General features: G+C 38.2%; 5 non-coding genes across 5 annotated transcripts; all 5 read right to left on the bottom strand.

Moving 5' to 3' along the window:
- Positions 1 to 6,548: 6,548 nt before the first annotated feature.
- TRNAA-UGC (transfer RNA alanine (anticodon UGC)) lies at positions 6,549 to 6,620 on the bottom strand. Its single transcript has one exon. It is a non-coding gene; the product is annotated as a tRNA-Ala (tRNA).
- A 4,690-nt stretch (positions 6,621 to 11,310) lies between these two features.
- TRNAA-UGC (transfer RNA alanine (anticodon UGC)) lies at positions 11,311 to 11,382 on the bottom strand. Its single transcript has one exon. It is a non-coding gene; the product is annotated as a tRNA-Ala (tRNA).
- A 1,648-nt stretch (positions 11,383 to 13,030) lies between these two features.
- On the bottom strand, positions 13,031 to 13,102 carry TRNAA-CGC (transfer RNA alanine (anticodon CGC)). Its single transcript has one exon. It is a non-coding gene; the product is annotated as a tRNA-Ala (tRNA).
- A 2,005-nt stretch (positions 13,103 to 15,107) lies between these two features.
- Positions 15,108 to 15,179, bottom strand: TRNAA-UGC (transfer RNA alanine (anticodon UGC)). The gene has a single exon. It is a non-coding gene; the product is annotated as a tRNA-Ala (tRNA).
- Positions 15,180 to 19,235: 4,056 nt separating this feature from the next.
- On the bottom strand, positions 19,236 to 19,307 carry TRNAA-UGC (transfer RNA alanine (anticodon UGC)). The gene has a single exon. It is a non-coding gene; the product is annotated as a tRNA-Ala (tRNA).
- Positions 19,308 to 22,847: the final 3,540 nt, after the last annotated feature.

The raw sequence follows: 22,847 nt of genomic DNA, 5'->3' as shown, positions 1-22,847 counted from the left end.
AAGAAGAGACCACACAGATCATGTCTCAGATCTCAGGATCCAGAAATTTCCTGACGGGCAATACCCCGGTCTACAACTCTCGTACATGGGAGAAATTAAGAAAGAAACACACATCTTTGGAATTGCACGGGCTTACTTTGGCCGAATACCATCGAGTACAACGAATCCCTAGAGGTTTGAGGGTACGTTTGGCCCCGACCCTATTCAGCGATAATGATGAGTTCAAGAGTACATTTATGCAGATTCTCAACAAATGTTCATTTGATTTAATGACTTTGACCATTTCATTCATACACAAGGAATTGGCTTCATTGTCAGAACAACTCACCAAGATCGAATCAGAATTGCGTACCGCGATGTCTCTGGAAGAGTTTAACAAATGTAAGGAGATGGCCGATGAAAGTATTAACAAATATCGTTGTGAACTGGAGACCAGAAAACGTAACAAATTTGATCGGGATATTGAGGACTATGAGAGGAACCAGGTATACCGATGGCCACGTCCATACAACCGACGAGGTCGCAGCGACTATGGAAGCCATAGGAGAGAGATATCTGACAACTCTTCAGCCAATACAGATACCGATTCCTCATCCAATTTTTTACAAACAGATCGCAGAGAACGGTCTACTACTCGGATGCAAACCAGGTCCCGCTACAACAGAGAAGGAAGCCACGACAGATATTGCAACACACGAGGCAACCGTGGCCGACCAAGGGAGACCTAGTTCATAACATCTCCAGGCGGGTCCTATCATCGGATGAGGTAGGACTTTTTAACCGTGGTTTATCTTACTGTCCTAAAAGTCACCTAGATCCATTTCAGTTAGATCAAGATCTGTATCGCCTATTTCGCAATATTAGATGGAAGGTCCATTTTCTTCACAAACCATTTGTTCATAATGACATACCTGAAGGGAGACTAAGTAGTAAAAGTCTAGGACTGGTAATGAAATCTAAATCCGTCCCCCCTACTACTTATGTACCTGTTGAGATGTTTGTACAGGAAGTTACCCGAGATGTGAAACGTCTGTTAAAACAAGTGGACTTCAAAGATCATGTACCTAACAATTTGTCCCCTCATGAAAGAGTGACATTGCGGGAACTAACCAAACGGAATGATATTATTTGTAAACCTGCTGATAAAGGGGGTTCGGTAGTCATTATGGACCCCCAGGCTTATGAGAATGAGATCAGGCGACAATTGGATGATGATACAGTATACAAACCTCTACAATCAGATCCCACATGGAGTATCAGAAAGATCTTGGAGAGTATTGTAAAACCGGCATTAAAAGAAGGACTAATCTCACATGATTTATGCGAATTTTTGTTACCAACACATACCCGTATTCCGGTCCTGTATATACTCCCCAAGATCCATAAGGACAAACATTCCCCACCGGGACGCCCGATTGTATCGGGGAGGGATTCGATCTTTGTACCCACGGCCAAACTACTGGATAAAGTACTATCACCCTTGATAAAGGCCACCCCATCCTACATCAAGGACTCCGGTGACTTTCTAACCAAAATTAGGGACCTACCACAAATTCAAAATGAATATATCCTGGTCACTTGGGATGTAACAAGTTTATACACATCGATTCCTCATGGGGCTGGCATTGAGGCAGCGCTAAGCCTAATTAGGAATTGTCAGGAGTATTCGGAAGCTCAGATTATTTTTTTTGAGAAACTGTTTAGATTGATTTTGTACAATAACTATTTTCTCTTTAAGGATCGGTACTATGTGCAATTGACGGGGGTAGCCATGGGTTCTAATGTTGCCCCGCCATATGCCTGTTCATTTATGCATGATTTTGAGCAAAAACATATTTTTGTGAATGACCTTTTTCGGGAACATTGCGCCACTTGGTGGCGCTATATAGATGACATTTTTGTCATATGGCGGGGCAACATTGAATCACTCAAAACGTTTGATGAGATGATTAATAGTATTTCACCAAATATTCAGTTCAAAATTCATATTGGCGGAGATTCGGTCCCCTTTCTAGATATACGGGCATACATAAAACAGGGACGGATTGAAACTGACATATACACGAAACCCACAGATAGGAATCAGTTATTGAGATATGACAGCTATCATCCCCCTCATGTCTTTAGCTCTATCATTAGAAGCCAGCTTCTCAGAGTGACGCGAATAGTGAGTGATACTACAGTTAAAGATGAAAGATTAGATGAAATGTGCTGCAAGTTTAAGGAGCGGGGCTATCCAGAAGACATAATCCGACACGAATTAAATAAAATTTTGAACCCTATTGAAATTCCCAATAGGAAGAGATACTCAGCTGATAAACCTAGAATTCCATTTGTCTTCCAGTTTAACAGTTATAGCGATAGGATCTTTAATGTATTGAGAAAACATTGGACGATATTGAAACGATCCTATCCTCACATAGAGGAGTTTCAGTTAACTCCGATGAAGGCATACCGGCGCAATAAAACTTTGCGCGATCTCTTAGTGCGATCCGAATTTAAACCAGAGAGGCAGGATGAGAAAAAGATGACTTTTCTTGGCAGCAAAAGAAAAGGCTGTTACCCTTGTCTCAATTGCATTCAATGCAATTTAGTTATCAAAGGGAATAATTTTTCTCATCCTAGGACTAATAAGAAAATAATTATTAACGGCTTTTATACCTGTCAGTCATCATATGTGATTTACATTCTCACATGCCCTTGCAATCTCCTTTACGTGGGGGAAACAACCCAAAAAATTAAAGACCGTATCGCACAACACCGTAGTACAATTAGACATCCCCAATCAAGTTTACCTGTATCGCGTCACTTCTCAGAAATGGGCCACAAAGACACCGATCTACGTTTTATGGTTTTAGAAGAGATTCCCCATGACAAAAGAGGGGGTGATAGGATTTTGAAACTAAAAATACGTGAAGTTTGGTGGATTAACAAATTACAGTCCCTGCACCCTGATGGTATGAACAGGGACTATGATTTATTTTTGTTTGTTTAGAAATTTACAGTGCGAGATTGATTAGAAGGTATGACTATTTTTGAATATGTTATATTTTCTTTAGATTGATCACAAAGGCTCCCGTTGGAAATACTAGATAGCAGAATATCAACTGGAATCCATGAAGAATTTTGAGACATGAAAAAGAATAGTAACATATGTATATTCATGAGAAATATTTGCAAAACACCGAGCTAATGAAATGAGATAATATAATTGGTTCACAAGTGATATGATGATGACATTTGAGATATAATATGATGAACCTGTCTTGTAAATTATCCCCTATTGGGGAATTTAGGATGGTTTTAGGGTAGTAGGTTTATTCAGTAGGGTTAAATATTAGAATGGTTTTAGGTGTTTTGTATAGGATTTTTGGTCAAGTGACACAGGTGTGTATCAGACTGGGTGTGGATAAAAGAACATAGTGTGGTTTGGCTTTTCACACACAGCCTGAAAAGCCTGACGAAGAGCGATTTGTGCTCGGAACTGTACAGTGGCTTGCTTGTATTTTGAAATATTCAATGGATTAACTTTTCAGTAAAAGGACACTTTTTGGCATCAAGCATCGTTCCATGTGTTTTTTCTATATATATATATATATATATATATATATATATATATATATATATATATATATATATATATATATATATATATATATATATTTTTTTTTTTTTTTTTCTATTCTGTTCTATTGTTTTTCTGTTCTAGTCTTTTCTATTAGAATTCGATTTCATTCTATTTCATTCTGTTTCTGTATAACCATTTTCGGAAATTCAAATTTCGTATAGAATGATTTCGCATTCAAATAGAAAAGATTAGAATAAAATAGAAAAGAATAGAAAAACAATAGACCAGCATAGAAAAAAAATAAAAATAAAAAAAATATATATAAATATATATACCGTATTTATCGGCATATAACACGCACTTTTTTCCCCTTAAAATCAGGGGAAAATCATGGGTGCGTGTTATACGCCGATCCCTTGCGATCCTGAGCTGACAGATCTTCAAAATCGCCGACCGCGATTTGAAAATGGCGCCGAAATACACAGAGCCGGTCCTCGGCTCTTCTCGGCCACTTTCGGCTTCACTCGAGTGCCGCCCGAACCTAGCCGAGTGTACTCGGCTAGGTTCGGATAGCCCCGCTCACAGTCACGCCTATCCCGGGCGGGACTACGAGTGGAGCCGAAAGTGAACGAGAGCCGCCGAGAAGAGCCGAGGACCGGCTCTGTGTATTTTGGCGCCGGCGGCACCATTTTCAAATCGCGGTCGGCGATTTTGAAGCTCAGGATCGCAGGGGATCATAGGATTTTCAAACTGCGAGCTGCAAGGCTGCACTGGGGCAAGGCTGCACTGGGATAAGGCTGCAATGGACACTGGGAAGGCTGCACTGACAAGGCTGCACTGACAAGGCTGCACTGACATGGCTGCACTGGGGCAAGGCTGCACTGAGAAGGCTGCAATGATGGGCATTTAAATGTAAGTTTTTTTCCCTTAAACTTCCCTCCTAAAAGTTTTTTTTTCCTTAAAATTCCCTCCTAAACTTGGGGTGCGTGTTATACGCCTGTGCGTGTTATACGCCGATAAATACGGTAATTTTTTTGTATTATTCTCTTCTATTGTTTTTTTATGCTTTTCTTTTCTATTATTTTATATTCTATAATAGTCTTTTCAATTCAAATTCATTCTATACGAAATTCGAATTTCGGAACATGGCTTCTGAAGTTTGAATTTCTTATAGAATGAATTCGAATTTGAATAGAAAAGATTAGAACAGAAAATAATAGAAAAGAATAGACTAGAAAAACAATAGAACAGAATAGAAGAAAATATAATATATATATATATTATATATTATATTTTCTTCTATTCTGTTCTATTGTTTTTCTAGTCTATTCTTTTCTATTCTATTCTAATCTTTTATATTCAAATTTGATTTCGGTCTATATGAAATTCGAATTTTGGAAGATGTTTTATATATATATATATATATATATATATATATATATATATATATATATATATATAAAATTTTCTATTCTGTTTCATTGTTTTTCTGTGCTATTCTTTTCTATTCTATTCTAAACTTTTCTATTCGAATTTGAATTCATTCTATACGAAATTCGAATTTCGGAAGATGGCTTCTGAAAGTGGAATTTCGTATAGAATGAATTCGAATTTGAATAGAAAAGATTAGAATAGAAAATAATAGACTAGACAAACAATAGAACAGAATAAAATATAATATATATAATTTTTTGTATTCTGTTCTATTGTTTTTCTAGTCTTTTCTCTTCTACTCTGTTCTAATCTTTTCTATTCAAATTCGAATTCATTTTATAAGAAATTCAAATTTCGGAAGATGGTTATATATATATATATATATATATATATATATATATATATATATATATGTGTATATGCATAATATATATATATATATATATATATATGTGTGTGTGTATATGTATAATATATATATATGTATATGTATAATATATATATATATATATAGATAGATAGATAGATAGATAGATAGATAGATAGATAGATAGATAGATAGATAGATAGATAGATAGATAGATAGATAGATATCTATATATAGATATATATATATAAAACCATCATCCGAAATTTGAATTTCTTATAAAATGAATTCGAATTTGAATAGAAAAGATTAGAATAGAGTAGAAGAGAAAAGACTAGAAAAACAATAGAACAGAATAGAATAAATTATATATATTATATTTTATTCTGTTCTGTTCTATTGTTTGTCTAGTCTATTATATTCTATTCTAATCTTTTCTATTCAAATTCGAATTTATTCTATACGAAATTCCACTTTCAGAAGCCATCTTCCGAAATTCGAATTTCGTATAGAATGAATTCAAATTCGAATAGAAAAGTTTAGAATAGAATAGAAAAAAATAGCATAGAAAAACAATGAAACAGAATAGAAAATTATATATATATATATATATATATATATATATATATATATATATATATATATAAAACATCTTCCAAAATTCGAATTTCATATAGACCGAAATCAAATTTGAATGTAAAAGATTAGAATAGAATAGAAAATAATAGAAAAGAATAGACTAGAAAAACAATAGAACAGAATAGAAGAAAATATAATATATAGAATGAATTTGAATTTGAATTGAAAATACTATTATAGAATATAAAATAATAGAAAAGAAAAGCATAAAAAAACAATAGAAGAGAATAATAAAAAAAAATTATATATATATATATATATATATATATATACATATTCTATTGCTTTATTATTTTATATTCTACCTTATTGTTTTTTTTAGAAAAACGTTTTCTATTTTTTTTTAATTTGATTATGTTTTCGAATTCGATTCGAATTCGATTTGAATATGTTTTCGAATTCGATGCGAATTCGTTCGTTTTTTTTCGGATTCGTTTAAATTCTTTACTTTTGTCATTCGGAAATTCGGATGCATCCGAATTTCCGAATAATGAAAAATTCGTCCGAATTTCGATTCGGAACAAAACGCACATGCCTAGTTGGAGATGCCGGGGATTGAACCCAGGGCCTCATACATGCAAAGCATGTGCTCTACCACTGAGCTACATCCCCTTACAAAGTCAAACAATAGTCCATTGCTGATCTTAAAGGGCAAGATCCTGGGATCATCATTCTAGATATTACTGTATATGTTGTGTGACTTGTAGAACTTTTGGCTTCTAAATAATTTGAATAATTGTCCCAATATTAAATATTTGACTTTTTTCTTTTTTTTTGTTTGATAGAGGCAGTAAAATGAATATTTGAGGTCTGCAGAAATTCATAATTTTCAGTCAAATTGCATCGCTTCAACTTTTCCCAGCCTAGATTGAAAGTACAGTGGAACCTTGGATTACAAGCATAATCCGTTCCAGGAGAATGCTTGTAATCCAAAGCACTCGCATATCAAAGTGAGTTTCCCTATAGAAGTCAATGGAAACGAAGATAATTAGTTCAACATTGACTTCTATTGCATGCAATACCGCATGTGGCCAGAGGTGGGGGGGGGCGCCGGAGAGCCTCGGAAATACTCGGGGACAGCTCGGCTGAACTCGTAAACCCTCGGAAAGGCTCGGAAACACTCGAATTTCAGAGTATTTCCGAGTGGTTCCGAGTATTTCCGAACGGCTCAGAACGCCTCTGAACCGTTCCGAGTGTCCCCGGCGCCCCCGCACCTCTGGCCAAATGCAGTACTGCACACCCCATTAGCTTGAATTCTGCTCGTTTTGTGAGTCAATCGCAAACCCAGTCTGAATTAAAAAAAAAAGTTGCTCGTCTTTCAAAACGCTTGTTAACCGGGTTACTCGTTAACCAAGGTTGCACTGTATTTCAGCTTTTAAAAAGACATTCAGTTTACACGCAGCACGTGCAGAAAAGGGGTCCTAGTTATTGTGGTACCTCAAGACAGGGTGACGCTGTAGGTACTCTTAAAAAAAATGTGCCAACGTACCTCTGATTTGTTTACAGAAATTGGAAACTAGTGAAAATGGGACTTTGAGGGCACATAGGTATTTAGACTATGAAAAAGTAAGAATATTTTTTAAGTTTTATTAGCTTGAAATTACAAAAATTGACATACTTACGGTACGGTGATCCACTTTAGATGCTCTCTATATGCTCAACATATTTCGCGTTATGAAACGCTTCTTCAGGAGCTAGAGGTGGTTCTGCACCTATAGTTGATATTAAATCAATGGACGCTACCCCATTCGGAAGCAACACCGGACCCCGCACGTTCTCCTAATCAACCATAGAACTACGGTTTGCTGAAGCCACTATTTACCTGTAAGGCCGTCTATGGGTATTTACTTTTTGAGACCGGGGTATTTTCTGGTGCTTCTGATACGTCCCTTATATACAACCAGCTCCTGATTGCAATCAACCGACTGCTTGCTCTACTACCAGCATCTCAGCAGCTGCAATCGTTTATTATCAACAATAGGTGCAGAACCACCTCTAGCTCCTGAAGAAGCGTTCCATAACGCAAAACATGTTGAGCATATAGAGAGCATCTAAAGTGGATCACCGTACCTGCAACTCAATCCAACTCCGTCTCCACATTCATAATTGTTATCTATCGGGGAAGTTCTCTTTCCTTTTTTCTAAATCGAATGTTGGATTGTATGTACCACTAGTAGGGTCTTAGACAATATATGCAGGGGAGGATCCACTTGATATTTATGCAACATGGCTGTTATATGTATTTTGTATTGTTTTTAAACAAGTATTTCAATTTTTGTAATTTCAAGCTAATAAAACTTAAAAATTATTCTTACTTTTTCATAGTCTAAATACCTATGTGCCCTCAAAGTCCCATTATCTATCTATCTGTCTATCTGTCTATCTGTCTGTCTATCTGTCTGTCTGTCTGTCTGTCTGTCTATCTATCTATCTATCTATCTATCTATCTATCTATCTATCTATCTATCTATCTATCTATCTATCTATCTATCTATCTATCTATCTATCATTTTTCTTTGATTTGTAGTGTGGGGAAGGTTTTTTAGACTGTGGTTAGTCTATATGTTTAGCGTAGGTTTAAACGTTATTTTGGTGTTATAGTAACGCTTAGGCATGTGCAATTCGTTACGTTCCGAATTCGTTTTTTAACGAATTTCGACAAATTCGTTAATTCGCCAATATCCGAATTAACGAAAACCCGTTTAACAAATTTTTTCAGAATATTCGTAAATTCTATAAAATTGGACATTCGTAAATTCGGGCATTCGTACATTTGCAATTTACGAATGTACATTCGTACATTAGTAAATTAGTGAATTCGTAAATTTGTAAATTCGAAAATTCGGAAATCTGAAATAATAGTTAACTAATAATAACTTAACTATTAGTAATTACTAGTAACTTTTAAATTATAGGTATTGTAATTTCCTTTCAAATTTGGCTGTTAGTGAACGTAACACATACAAATTTATCCAAAGTTATGAATGATCCGAAAAAACAGAATGGAACGTAATGAATTAATAATAATAAATAATAATAATAATAACAAAGTTTTATTATTATTATTTATTATTAATTTGTTCTGTTCCATTTGTTTAGATGCAGCATTTGTTTTGGATAGTTCGTAACTTCGGATAAATTCGTATTTGTTACGTTCACTGACAGTCAAATTTGAAAGGACATTACAAAACCTATAATTTAATAGTTACTATTTCAGATTTTTGAATTTTTGGGTTTTTGGATTTTCAAACTTCGAATTTACAAATTTCCGAATTTTCTAATTTACAAATGTATGATTTTACAAATTTACGAATGTACAAATTTACAATTGTACAAATGTAAAAATGTATGAATGTACGAATGAACAAATGTGGGAATGAACGAATGTTCGAATTTACGAATGTACGAATAAACGCATTTACGATTTTACGAATGAACGAATTTACGAATCGCGATCATAACGAATGACCCGAAAAACGAAAAAAATAATAAACCAATGAAACTAAAAGGAAAATGAACGAATTTTTTGGCTGTGCACATGTCTAGTAACGCTCCCATCACTGTTTTTTTTTTTTTTTTTGCATAGAATGGGGATGTCAGATTACTGTTGGTGTCTGTGTTCCAATCTTGTGGTCACCATGATTAGCCAATCATGATCCCGCCCTAAAATGACTGAGCTCTGGCAGGCAGATTTCCCATCACTTCCTGTCCCAGAGGCACAACAGGAAATAAGAGGTGATCTCCCCAAAATGAGTCCAAGTCCTGTCTTGGACAGTTGTCCCCAATGGAAGATTTAATTTTTATCGCCTATTCTCTCGTTTCATTTGCTGAATGCCTGTTCTAGGTCATGGAACCCAAAATCAGCCAGGGAACTAGTATTTAGCAGTATCCATAGACTTTAATAATCCATTGGGGTGCTCCTAAGGAGAGGAGGAGGTATTATGGGAAGATAGCTTAGATCCATCACATCCCCGCTGACATGCCAGAGCTCTGCATTGTTTTCATAGATTTCCTCCTCGCTGATCAGCGGGTGCGGGAGGTTATACATTGGCTGACACCCGTTGATCAGCTTATGCTGTGACTAATCACAGCACAAGCGGTGGGCCAGCAGATCGTGCGCGCCCCCTACCCAGAAGAGCAGAATAACGTATATACGCTGTAAGGCTACAGTGTGTGGACAGCAAGGGGTTAAAGTAACTACTCTTCAAACTGTCCCCTTCCCCCAACACCTGTGCTTAGTAATCTGTGCAAGAACTTTTTCTATTTTGTACTCTTTTGGTGCTACTAAATGTAGTGCCTGCACTACTTATGGAAAATTCGGAAATTCGAAAATCCGAAAATAGGAAAGAGAATCCGAAAATTTGAAAGAGCGAAAATCCGAAAATTCTAAATAATAACTAACTAATAATAACTATTAAATTATAGGTATTGAAATTTAATTTCAAATTTGGCTGTTAGTCAACGTAACGAATATGAGTTTATCCGAAGTTACAAATTATCCAAAATAACGAATGCCGCATCTAAACGAATGGAACGGAATGAATTATTATTATTAATAATAATAATAATAATAATAATAATAATAAAAAAAAGTTTTTATTATTATTAATTATTCGTTATTTCGGATAATTCGTATCTTCGGATAAATTTGTATTCGCTACTTTCTCTAACTGCCAAATTTGAAAGGAAATTCCAATACCTATAATTTAATAGATAGTAATAGTTAAGTTATTATTAATTCGTTATTATTTCAGATTTTCGAATTTTCTGATTTTCGTTCTTATTTTTTGATTTTCGTTCTTTTTGATTTTCGTTCTTATTTTTGAACTTCCGAACTTTAAAATTTCCGAACTTTTGAATTTCTCAATATTCGAGTTTATGAAATTACGAATTTTCAAATTTACGAATATTCACAAAAATTTGTTAAACGGGTTTTCATGAATTCTGATATTTCCAAATTAACAAATTTGTCGAAATTGGTTAAATTGTCTGACACTGCTTGTCGTAGGAGGTTGAGCCATCAACGAGGGAAACAGTCACACTGGGTTTGCTTACTTACCATTCTTAAAAAGATTCCCTTTCCACTCTTTGTACCTAAAAAAAAGATGCACTCCAGTCCCTAGTACTCCAGCACAGGGAGCGTTTGACAATCGCTGGGAATCCCAGGGGACGTGGCATTGGCCATGGGCTCCCACGGGGAAGCTGGGGGATCACGTGAATGGGCCAGAGCAGGTTATAATTAGGTACACAGATTTTCTTTTCTACAGGTTGGTGGGGATTTCTAAGAATAGATGTAAAACAATGGAGATGCTGGGGATTGAACCCAGGGCCTCATACATGCAAAGCATGCACTCTACCACTGAGCTACATCCCCTTCTTTTCTATATTCCACAAAAAGTCATTGCTGACCCTAAAGGGCAAGATCCTGGGATCATCATACTAGATATTACTGTATGTTAAAATATATACCGTATATACTTGAGTATAAGTTGATCCGAGTATAAGTCGAGGCCTTAATTTACCACAAAAAATGGGAAAAACGTAGTGACCCGAGTATAAGACGAGGGTGAGAAATGCACAGCTACTGTAAGTGGAAAAGAGGGTCAACAATGCCCATTTGCAGCCTCACTGTGCCCATTTGCAGCCTCACTGTGCCCATTTGCAGCCATAGGTCCCCCAAACTTAAAAATCTGTAGTTAAGGGTTCCTAGATGCCCCCTAGCTGCAGCCAAAATTTGGGGTCTCTGAACCCAAAGGGTCCCGAAATGACATTGCTGCAGGTGGACACAGTTGACTGATTTTGGGGCCCTGTATCTCGGGGCCACTTGGTACTAAGAACCCCAGCTTTGGATATGTTATGGTAAAAGTTCCATTGGGTTTGCACACCAAATTTGGGGTTTTCTAGCACCAAGTGGCCCTGAGATACGGGGCCCCAAATTCGGTTCAGAAAATGTCAAGCACTTTTCTGCAGCAGAGAATGACATTTTCCAAACCGATTTTGGGGCCCCGTATCTCGGGGCCACTTGGTGCTAGGAACTCCAGCTTTGGATATGTTGTGGAACCAGTTCCACTGGGTTTCCACACCGAATTTGGGGTTCCTAGCCATTTGGGGTTCAGAAAATGAAATTGCTGTAGAAAAGTGCTTGACTCGAGTATAAGTCGAGGGGGGCACTTTCAGCACAAAAATATGTGCTGAAAAGCTCGACTTATACTCGAGTATATACGGTAAATATAATAAAACAAAGAATTTGCCCTGGGACTTTAAATGAAGCGGGTACCGTTTCCGTCAGTAAACAAAACCGTAGTTATGAACCCTGAAGCATAGTAAACACAGTTTACTATGCTTCAGTTATGAATGGACACAATGAGTGAGTGTGTTCACTGTGTTCATTTATAAAAGGAATCGGGCTGGTAAATGACATATTTACTATCCCCTTCCCCTGCTCTCCCTCCTGAAATACCCCCAGACAAGGGAAGCCAGCAGCATTGGGGAGCAGAGCGGCCAACACTGGGGGGATCCCAGGCACTGCATGTAGTGATTAGGGTGTGCCCAGGCACACCTGGCACACCCCCTGCGCACGCTGTGGTTAGGTTCAGGTTAAAGGTTTTTTTTTTAATGTAGGTTTGAAAGTTATGTTGGGGTTATAGTAACGCTTCCATCACTGTTTTTTTTTTTTTTTTTTTTTTGCTTAGAATGGGGATGCCAGATTACTGTTGGCATCTGATTCATGATCCTGCCCTATCTAAAAAATGGCCTCTGATTTGCCATCACTTCCTGTCCCAGAGACACAACAGGAAATAAGAGGTGATCTGCCCAAAATGAGTCCAAGTCCTCTCTTGGGACAGTTGTACCCAGTAGAAGATTTCCTTTTATCGCCCTATTCTCTCCTTTTGTTTCATTTCTAGGTCATTGAACCCAAAATCAGCCAGGCAACTATAGTATCAACAGACTTTAATAATCCTAGATGCTTTGAATAAACAGGATTACCATAGTTCGGCCAATTAACGTCATGTTTTAAAACATGGAGATGCCGGGGATTGAACCCGGGGCCTCATACATGCGAAGCATGCGCTCTACCACTGAGCTACATCCCCTTGTGTACAGAGGTTGGGAAAAGTAGGTTGCTGATCTTAAAGGGCAAGCTTCATGCAGCAATAAGATGAAGCTTAGGTCAGCCTATACATATATTATATGTTGTGTAATTTATAGAACTTTTGGTTTGACTATTTGTCCCAATATTAAATATTTGACTTTTTTTTTTTACACAGAGGCAGGAAAATGTACATTTGAAGCCTGCAGAAATTCATAATTTTCACTAAAAAAATTGTATCTCTCTAACTTTTCCCATCCTCCTATACTGAAGCTATTTAAACTTTTAAAATGACATTCAGTTTATATGCAGCACGTGTTTGTCCAAGTACCAGTGACCCCTAGTGGAAGGAAGGAGGACTGTCTCACCACGCAGATCCTCTTATTATATTGATATCTTAAAGGCTAAGTTCACCTGTAAGGAAAAAAAAATAAATAAATGCAAATGTTTTTGCAGGAAAATAATGTGCATTTATCTTTATTTTTTTTCACCGGAGCCTGCAAACATCTGTTATCAGTGGACAAATTACATTTCACACTGTAATGGGTGTACCATGTAATATGTTGCTAAAGGTGGAGTTAGCCTTTAACCACTTAAGGACTGGAAGGATTTTCCCCCCCTTAATGGCCAGTCCATTTTTTGCGATACGGCACTGCGTCGCTTTTAACTGACAATTGCGTGGTCATGCGACGCTTTACCCAAACAAAATTGATGTCCTTTTTTTTCCCCACATATAGAGCTTGGTGGTATTTGATCACCTCTGCAGGTTTTTTTTTTGCACTGTAAACAAAAAAAAAAAGCGACAGTTTTGAAAAAAAAAAACAATATTTTTTACTTTTTGCTAAAATAAATATCCAAAACAAAAATGTAAAAAAACGAATTTCTTCATCAGTTTAGACCGATATGTATTCTTCTTCTACATATTTTTGGTAAAAAAATTGCAATAAGCGTATATTGATTGGTTTAAGCAAAAGTTATAGCGTCTACAAAATAGGGGATAGATTTGTGGCATTTTTATTATTCTTTTTTTTTCACTAGTAATGGCGGCGATCTGCGATTTTTAGCGGGACTGCGACAGATCGGACAATTTTGACACTTTTTTGGGACCATTGCTAAACAACGGTACCGTTGTTTAGAGCGGGCGGTTGGCTCTTTAGGCTAAAAGCCGCTTGGTTGTTTACCCCATCGAATGGGAGGGGACGTCCCCCCCGCCCACCGCCTTCCCGCCGCTCTCTCTGGGCCTTCTGTCCCACCGGGAGACCCGATCCACAATCCGGCACTTCCGCTGGCTAGAGTAAGACTGAAACAAAGCCAGAAAAAATGTTTTAAAGCGCCTGTCCCCGCGAGCTTGCACAGCAAAGAAAACGCTTTGTCGCGTAAGTCACGCCCGCATTAGAGTAAGAGCAATAATTCTAGCAAAAGACCTCCTCTGTAACTCTAACATGGTAACCACTGCAATTTTTTAAAGCGTCACCTATGGAGATTTTTAAGTACCGTGGTTTGTCGCCATTTGACGAGTGTGCGCAATTTCAAAGCATGGTTAGGTATCTATTTACTCGGCGTAACATCATCTTTCACATTATATAAAAAAATTGGGCTAACTTTACTGTTTCGTTTTTTTTTTATATTCATGAAAGTGTCTTTTTTCCTAAATAAAAGTTTGTTTGAAAGACCGCTACGCAAATATCGTGTGACATAAAATACTGTAACGATCGCCATTTTATTCTCTAGGGTCTCTGCTAAAAAAAAAAAAAAAAAAAAGTAATGTTTGGGGGTTCTAAGTAATTTTGTAGCAAAAAAATACAGATTTTAACTTGTAAGCAACAAGTGTCCCAAATAGGCTTGGGCGTGAAAGGGTTAGTTTAGTGTCTCATTTGCACCGAAAACCACTGCATGGAAACTGCACAGAAATCGGCCCGTATAGACTTGAGAATCTTATTTTTTATTTTGTTTGAATTAAATAAACATGATTACTATTGTTGGGCAAATAAACACCATGTTTTAAAAGTTGGAGATGCCGGGGATTGAACCCGGGGCCTCATACATGCAAAGCATGCGCTCTACCACTGAGCTACATCCCCTTCCATACCAGCTACAATAATAGTCCATTGCTGATCCCACAGGGCAAAATTCTGGGATCATCATTCTAGTTATTACTGTATATGTTGTGTGACTTGTAGAACTTTTGGCTTGTAAATAGTTTGAATAATTGTCCCAATATTAAATATTTGATATATATACATATATATATATATATATACATATATATATATATATATACATATACATATATATATATATATATACATATACATATATATATATATATATATATATATATATATATATATACATATATATATATATATATATATATACATATATATATATATATATACATATATATATATATATATATATACATATATATATATATATATATATATATATATACATATATATACATATATATATATATATATATATATATATATATACATATATAGGCAGTAAAATGAATATTTGAAGTATATATATAGAGAGAGAGAGAGACAGTAAAATGAGTATTTGAAGTCTGCAGAAGTTCATAGTTTTCAGTAAAATAAATTGTATGGCTTCAACTTTTCCCATCCTAGATTGAAACAATTTCAGCTTTTAAAAAGACATTCAGTTTGCCCGAGCGAGTAGCAGTGACCCCTAGTGGAAGGAAGGAGCCATAACTGCAACCTCTATCTAAGTTCATACATTTTTCTTTGATTTGCAGAGCAGGGAAGGTCTTGTGGGTTTTGAACTTGGTTAAAAGAAAAGGGAAATTTGGGACTTTGAATCCCACATTTCCCTTTCCTTTTATCTGTATCAGAGATGGAGGCATATGAGTATATCAGGTAAGCCTGTAGGTAAAAATTTAAAAAAGGGTATACAAAGGGTACAATGGCACGGCTGCGCAAATGGGCGTACCTGTACGTCTCCTTTAAGACGCGGCACTGTGGGCGCGCGTGCCCTCCGCCTACTCCGTGAGCGTGCCCGCGGGTCCCGCGGACTCGAAGTCCGCCGGGTGCCCGCGATCGTGAAATGGAGCGGCAGAACAGGGAGATGTAAACAAGGCATCTCCCTGTTCTGCCTAGCAACATGACAGGGAGCTACTGCTCCCTGTCATCGAGAGCAGTGATTTCTATCATGTTGTAATGAGCCCATCCCCCCACACTTAGAATCACTCCATAGGACACACTTAACCCCTTGATCGCCCCCTAGTGTTTAATCCCTTCCCTGCCAGTGTCATTTACACAGTAATCTTTGCATTTTTATAGCACTGATCGCTGTATAAATGTCACTGGTCCCAAAATAGTGTCAAAAGTGTCTGCCGCAATATCGCAGTCACAATAAAAATCACCATTAGTAGTAAATAAAAAATAATAATAAAAATGCCATAAATCTATCCCCTATTTTGTAGACGCTATAACTTTTGTGCAAACCAATCAATATACGCTTATTGTGATTTTTTTTTTTTTTTTTACCAAAAATATGTAGAATAATACATATCGGCCTAAACTGAGGAAAAATTTTTTTTAAAGTTTTTTTATATATTTTTTGGGGGGATATTTTCTATAGCAAGAAGTAAAAAATAATGCTTTTTTTTTTCAAAATTGTCGCTATTTTTTTGTTTTGTTTTGGCGGTATTTGATCGCCTCTGCGGTATTTGACCGCAGAGGCGATCAAATACCGCCAAAAGAAAGCTCTATTTGTGGGGAAAAAAGGACATAATTTTTGTTTGGGTGCAATGTCGCACGACCGCGCAATTGTCAGTTAAAGCGACGCAGTGCCGTACCACAAAAAGTGCTCTGGTCAGGAAGGGAGTAAATTTTTCTGGGGCTGAAGTGGTTAAAAAGACATTCATTTTACAGGCAGCACGTGTTTGTCCAAGTACCAGTGACCCCTAGTGGAAGGAAGGAGCCATAACTGCAACCTCTACATTGAAACATTTTTCTTTGATTGGGGAGCAGGCAAGGTTTTGCGGATTTTGAACTTAGATAGGGGGTTGTGGTCAGTCAGTGTTAGGTTCAGGTTAAAGGGTTTTGTTTTTAGCTTAGGTTCAAAGGTTATGTTGGGGTAATAGTAGAACTCCCATTATTGTGTGTTTTTTTTTTTTTTACTAAAATTTTGCATAGAATGGGATTGTCAGGTTATTGTTGGTGTCTGTGTTCCAATGATGTGGTCGCCAACCATGATTAGCCAATCATGATCCTGCCTTATTCAAAAAAATGGGCCCTGTCTGTGCTCTGTTAGGCAGATTTTTCTTCACTTCCTGTCCCAGAGACACAACAGGAAATAAGAGGCGATCTCCCTAAAATGACTCAAAGTCCTCCCGTGGACAGTCGTCCCCAGAAAAGTTCCCCCAATGGAAGATTTCCTCTTCTCACCTATTCTTTCCTCTGGTTTAATTTGCTGAATGCCTGTTCTAGGTCATTGAACCCAAAATCAGCCAGGCAACTAGTATTTAGCAGACTTTAATAATCCACATGTTTTGCTTTGAATTCAGTATGATTAGCATTGGTCAGCAATTAAACATCATGTTTTATTTCCCTGTATCTCCTACTCTTGCTCACTCACTGCCTGTTTTAAGTCAATAGATTGGCATTGAACCCAAAGCAAATTCAGCCAGGTAATTAGTATTTTTTAGTATCCCGTGACTTTGATAATCCTACATATTTTGCTTTGAATTGAATAAACATGAATTGCTTGGCAATTAACCCTTTCATGACTAAGCCTATTTTTGAAATTTGGTGTTTACAAGTATTTTTTTGCTAGAAAATTACTTAGAGCCCCCAAACATTGTATATATTTTTTTACCCTGTTTCCCCGAAAATAAGACCTAGCGTGATTGTCGGTGATGGCTGCAATATAAGCCCTACCCCCCAAATAAGCCCTACCCTGTTTCCCCGGAAATAAGCCCTACCCTGAAAATAAGTCCTACAAGGACTTTAACTAGGGCTTATATGGGGGGGTAGGGCTTATTTTGCAGACATCACCGACAATCACGCTAGGTCTTATTTTCGGGGGAAACAGAGTAGCAGAGAATCTAGAGAATAAAATGGCGATTGTTGCAATATTTTATATCACTCGGTATTTGTGCAGCGGTGTTTTAAACGCAACTTTTTGGGAAGAGGGGCACTTTCATGAATTAAAAAAAAAAAAACAGTAAAGTTAGCCCAATTTTTTTTGTATAATGTTAAAGATGATGTTACGCCGAGTAAATAGATACCAAACATGTCACGCTTTATAATTGCACGCACTCGTGGAATGGCAACAAACTACGGTACCTAAAAGTCTCCATAGGCGACGCTTTAAATTTTTTTTACGTTTACCAGGTTAGAGTTACAGAGGAGGTCTACTGCTAGAATTATTGCTCTCACTCTGACAATCGCGGCGATACCTCACATGTGAGATTTGAACACCGTTTATATATGCGGGCGCGACTTCCGTATGCGTTTTCTTTGCTGCGCGAGCTCGCGGGGGCGGGGGCGCTTTAAAAAAAATTTTTTTTCTTATTTATTTTTATATTAATAAATTGTGTTTTAAAAAAAAAAAAAATTTGATCATTTTTATTGCTGTCACAAGGGATGTAAACATCCCTTGTGACAGTAATAGGTGGTGACAGGTACTCTTTATGGAGGGATCGGGGGTCTAAAAGACCCCCGATCCCTCCTTTGCACTTCAAAGTATTCAGATTGCCGTTTTCGGTGATTCTGAATACTGTATATTTTTTTAAAACCATTGGCAGCTGAGTAAACAGGAAGTGACGTCATGACGTCGCATCCGTGTTTACTATTAGGAGGCTGGAACGAAGCCGCTCACTGTTACTAGCCGCCGGAGGCATGGGATTGGTGATCGGGCCTCCCGATGGAACCAGAGGCCCGGTAAGAGCGGCGGGAGGCAGCGAGAGGGGGGGACGTCTCCTCCCACTCCGGTATAACAGCTGAGCGGCTTTTAGCCGTATTGGTTGTTTTACCAGGAAAGCCGATCGCCGGCTATAAAAAACAGTAGGTGCGGGCATCATCCCGGTATAACCCCCGAATGCCGAGTACGCACATCTGTGTACGCTCGGCGGGAAGGGGATTAAAGAACATTTTTTTAAAAGTTGGAGATGCCGGGGATTGAACCCGGGGCCTCATACATGCAAAGCATGCGCTCTACCACTGAGCTACATCCCCATGTGTGTGGACAGCAAACACAAATATAACAAAAGACTAAACTTGAAGGACAAGTTGCTAATTACAGAAATGAGATGTCCCTGGATCAATATTCTGCAATATGTGTTGTGTGACTTGTGTAACTTTTGACTACAACCAAACATGAAAAACCTGCCTTAGACTCCGCTCCAATGCTTACACTCAATGTGTAATGTAACAGAGTTGTTCGAACATGTCTGGAGACACTTCGGGGACACCATACAACAATTACAAAATGATATAACAAATTTATTCAAAACCTTGAGAAAATCAGAAGAGACATACACTCATCGGCCACTTTATTAGGTATATCTGTTTAATTGTTTGGTAACACAAATTGCTTATCAGCCAATCACATGGCAGCAACTCAGTACTTTTAGGCATTTAGACATGGTGAAGACGACTTGCTGGATTTAGGTGACTTTGAATGTGTCATGGTTGTTGGTGCCAGATGGGCTGATCTGAGTATTTCAAAAACTGCTGATCTGCTGGGATTTTCACATACAACCATCTCTCGGGTTTACAGAGAATGGTCAGAAAAAGAGAAAATATCCAGTGAGCGGCAGTTGTGTGGAGGAAAATGCCTTGTTGATGTCCAAGGTCCAAGGAGAATGGGCAGACTGGTTCGAGATGAAAGGCAACAGTAACTCAAATAACCACTCGTTATACCAAGGTATGCGGAATACCATCTCTGAATGCACAACACATCGAACTTTGCAGCAGATGGGCTACAGCAGCAGAAGACCACACCAGGTGCCATTCCTGCCAGCTAAGAACAGGAAACTGAGGCTACAGTTCGCACAGGCTCACCAAAATCGGACCATAGAAGATTGGAAAAAGTTACCTGGTCTGATGAGTCTCGATTTCAGCTACGACATTCAGATGGTAGGGTCAGAATTTGGTGTAAACAACATGAAAATGAAAATTTCGTTTACGAATTTCGGATCCAAATTCTGTTACAACAGAAACGTGACTGGTGTTTTGTTGACCAATCAGAGGTTTTCTTCTGCTGCTGAGTGAAGGTTGGGAAAATGACCTTTTTTAATATGGGAGTGGGAGATTGGTACTTGTAGTCGATAGGAGATTCAGAATCGGACAAAATAAGAATGTTCGTTAATTACGATTATTCGTTATGATGAAGTTAAAAACCGAGGAAGTCAGCACAGCACAGGGATGGAGGGAGCCCCTCATAATGAACACAGCACAGGGATGGTGGGAGCCCCTCATAATGAGCACAGCACAGGGATGGTGGGAGCCCCTCATAATGAGCACAGCACAGGGATGGTGGGAGCCCCTCATAATGAGCACAGGGATGGTGGGAGCCCCTCATAATGAGCACAGCACAGGGATGGTGGGAGCCCCTCATAATGAGTACAGCGCAGGGATGGTGGGAGCCCCTCATAATGATAAATTCATCATAACGAACGTACGTAATTGTTACGAAAAGTTAACGAACCTAACGAAAATTCATATTTCGTACGAATCCAAATTGATTTTCGGACACAAATTACGAAATACAAATTAACGGCTAAAACGAAACGGAACTAAACAAATTTATTGACGGCGCACATGTCTAATATTTTCTTGGCACACATAGTTTAAAGGCCACGGCCTACCTGAGTATTGTTGCTGACCATGTCCATCCCTTTATGACTACAGTGTACTCATCTTCCGATGGCTCCTTCCAGCAGGATAATGCACCATGTCACAAAGATCAAATCATCTCACCACTGGTTTCTTGAACATGACAATGAGGTCACTGTACTCCAATGGTCTCCACTCACCAGATCTCAATCCAATAGGGCAGTGTTTCTCAATCTTTTTTCAGTCAAGGTACCCTTTAAAATTCTGCACAATCTTGAGGCAACCCGTTCTAAAATGTAAAAACTAAACTAATAGTTTAACATAGTGCAGCAACATCCTCATACACTGGACAACCCAGGGGCGGACTGACAACTCATGGGGCCCCCGGGCAATTAGAGATTATGGGGCCCCCGGGCAATAGGAGAAGATTATGGGGCCCCTGGGCAATAGGAGTAGATTATGGGGCCCCCAGGCAATAGATTATGGGGCCACACAGTATACACACACACACATACAGTATACACACACAGACACACAATATACACACACAGTATACACACACAGAATACACATACACACACTGAAAAGGTACTGGAGAGGCAGGGCAGCTATAATCTTGGGATTTTCTTTTAAAAAACACAGATTTTTACATACTGTCCCTGGTTTTATTTAGGCTGGCAACCCTGATGGGGCCCCTTAGAGGCATGGGGCCCTCGGGCAGTGCCCGTGTGCACGAATGGTCAGTCTGCCCCTGGGACAACCAACAATAGAGGTGATTTATTCTTCCAAAGCAAATACACCTTTGCACACTAGTAATGACTAGTGTTCCAATGTTTCTCATCTCCCACAGTTTCTCTCCCTCACTCAGCTAATGTGACCCCAGTGCTGACAGGGAGCGTCAGGGGAGGGGCAAGCAAAGATGCTGTGCAAATGCTTGATATCCCTCTTATAAACTGATGACACCATTGGACGCCAGCGGCTAGAACAGCCTTTCTCAACCATTTCAACACAGAGGAACCCTTGAAATAGTTCTCCAGTCTCATGATACATTAGTGTGATGGTCAGTGGGAAGAATGGTCCTTACACTTGTGGTCATTGGGAGGAATTACCTCCTTACAGATAGCTAAAACGATCAATGTTGTCAGTGGGAACTTATCTGAGAGGCAGAAATGTCCCAATGCTAAAGGAACCCCTAGCAACCTTTGGAGGAACCCTAGAGTTCCACAGAACCCTGGTTGAGAATCACTGGGCTAGAAGGTTGTAATGGTGCACAATGAAAACCTGTGGCTTTTCATAACTAAAAGGCAGGCTTGATCCACCTGCTGGCCTGTATACAGTTTTTGGGCAATTTTTTGACATTTTGCCAAGGCACCCCTGAAGAAACCTGAAGGCACCCTGGTTGAAAAAAGGCTGCAATAGAGCACCTTTGGGATGTGGTGGAATGGGAGGTTCACATCATGGATGTACAACCAACAAATCTGCAGTATCTGCGTGATGCTATCATGTCAATATAGACCAAAATCTCTGAGGAATGTTTCCAACACCTTGTTGAATCTATGCCATGAAGAATGAAGGCAGTTGTGAAGGCAAAAGGGGGTCCAACATGGTACTAGCAAGGTGTACCTAATAAAGAGGCCAGTGACTGTATACAAAATCAGAAAAACACACACATATTGGCCAATGAGTGAAAAACAACTGGACAAGGCTTCTGCTCTCTAAGTATTGGGTGGATTAGTGTATCCTAACAGGGACCCAATGTCCAATCATTATAATCATTATAAATATAACATGTACTGGGTTCCAGTGTACTTTGGGTCATATGGGATATCTGCAAGATCCCTCAATAATAATATATAAGTTCAAAATAAGTTGAGAATTAACTGAGGGAATGTTCCTAAAAGACCCTTTCAAACAGTCCACGCATTATAGAACCAGGAC

The sequence above is a fragment of the Aquarana catesbeiana genome, linkage group LG04 (assembly GCF_042186555.1).
Source record: "Aquarana catesbeiana isolate 2022-GZ linkage group LG04, ASM4218655v1, whole genome shotgun sequence".
In the NCBI taxonomy this organism is placed as follows: domain Eukaryota; kingdom Metazoa; phylum Chordata; class Amphibia; order Anura; family Ranidae; genus Aquarana; species Aquarana catesbeiana.
The sequence above is the reverse complement of the archived record's forward strand: the minus strand, read 5'-3'. Positions and strand labels throughout refer to the sequence as shown.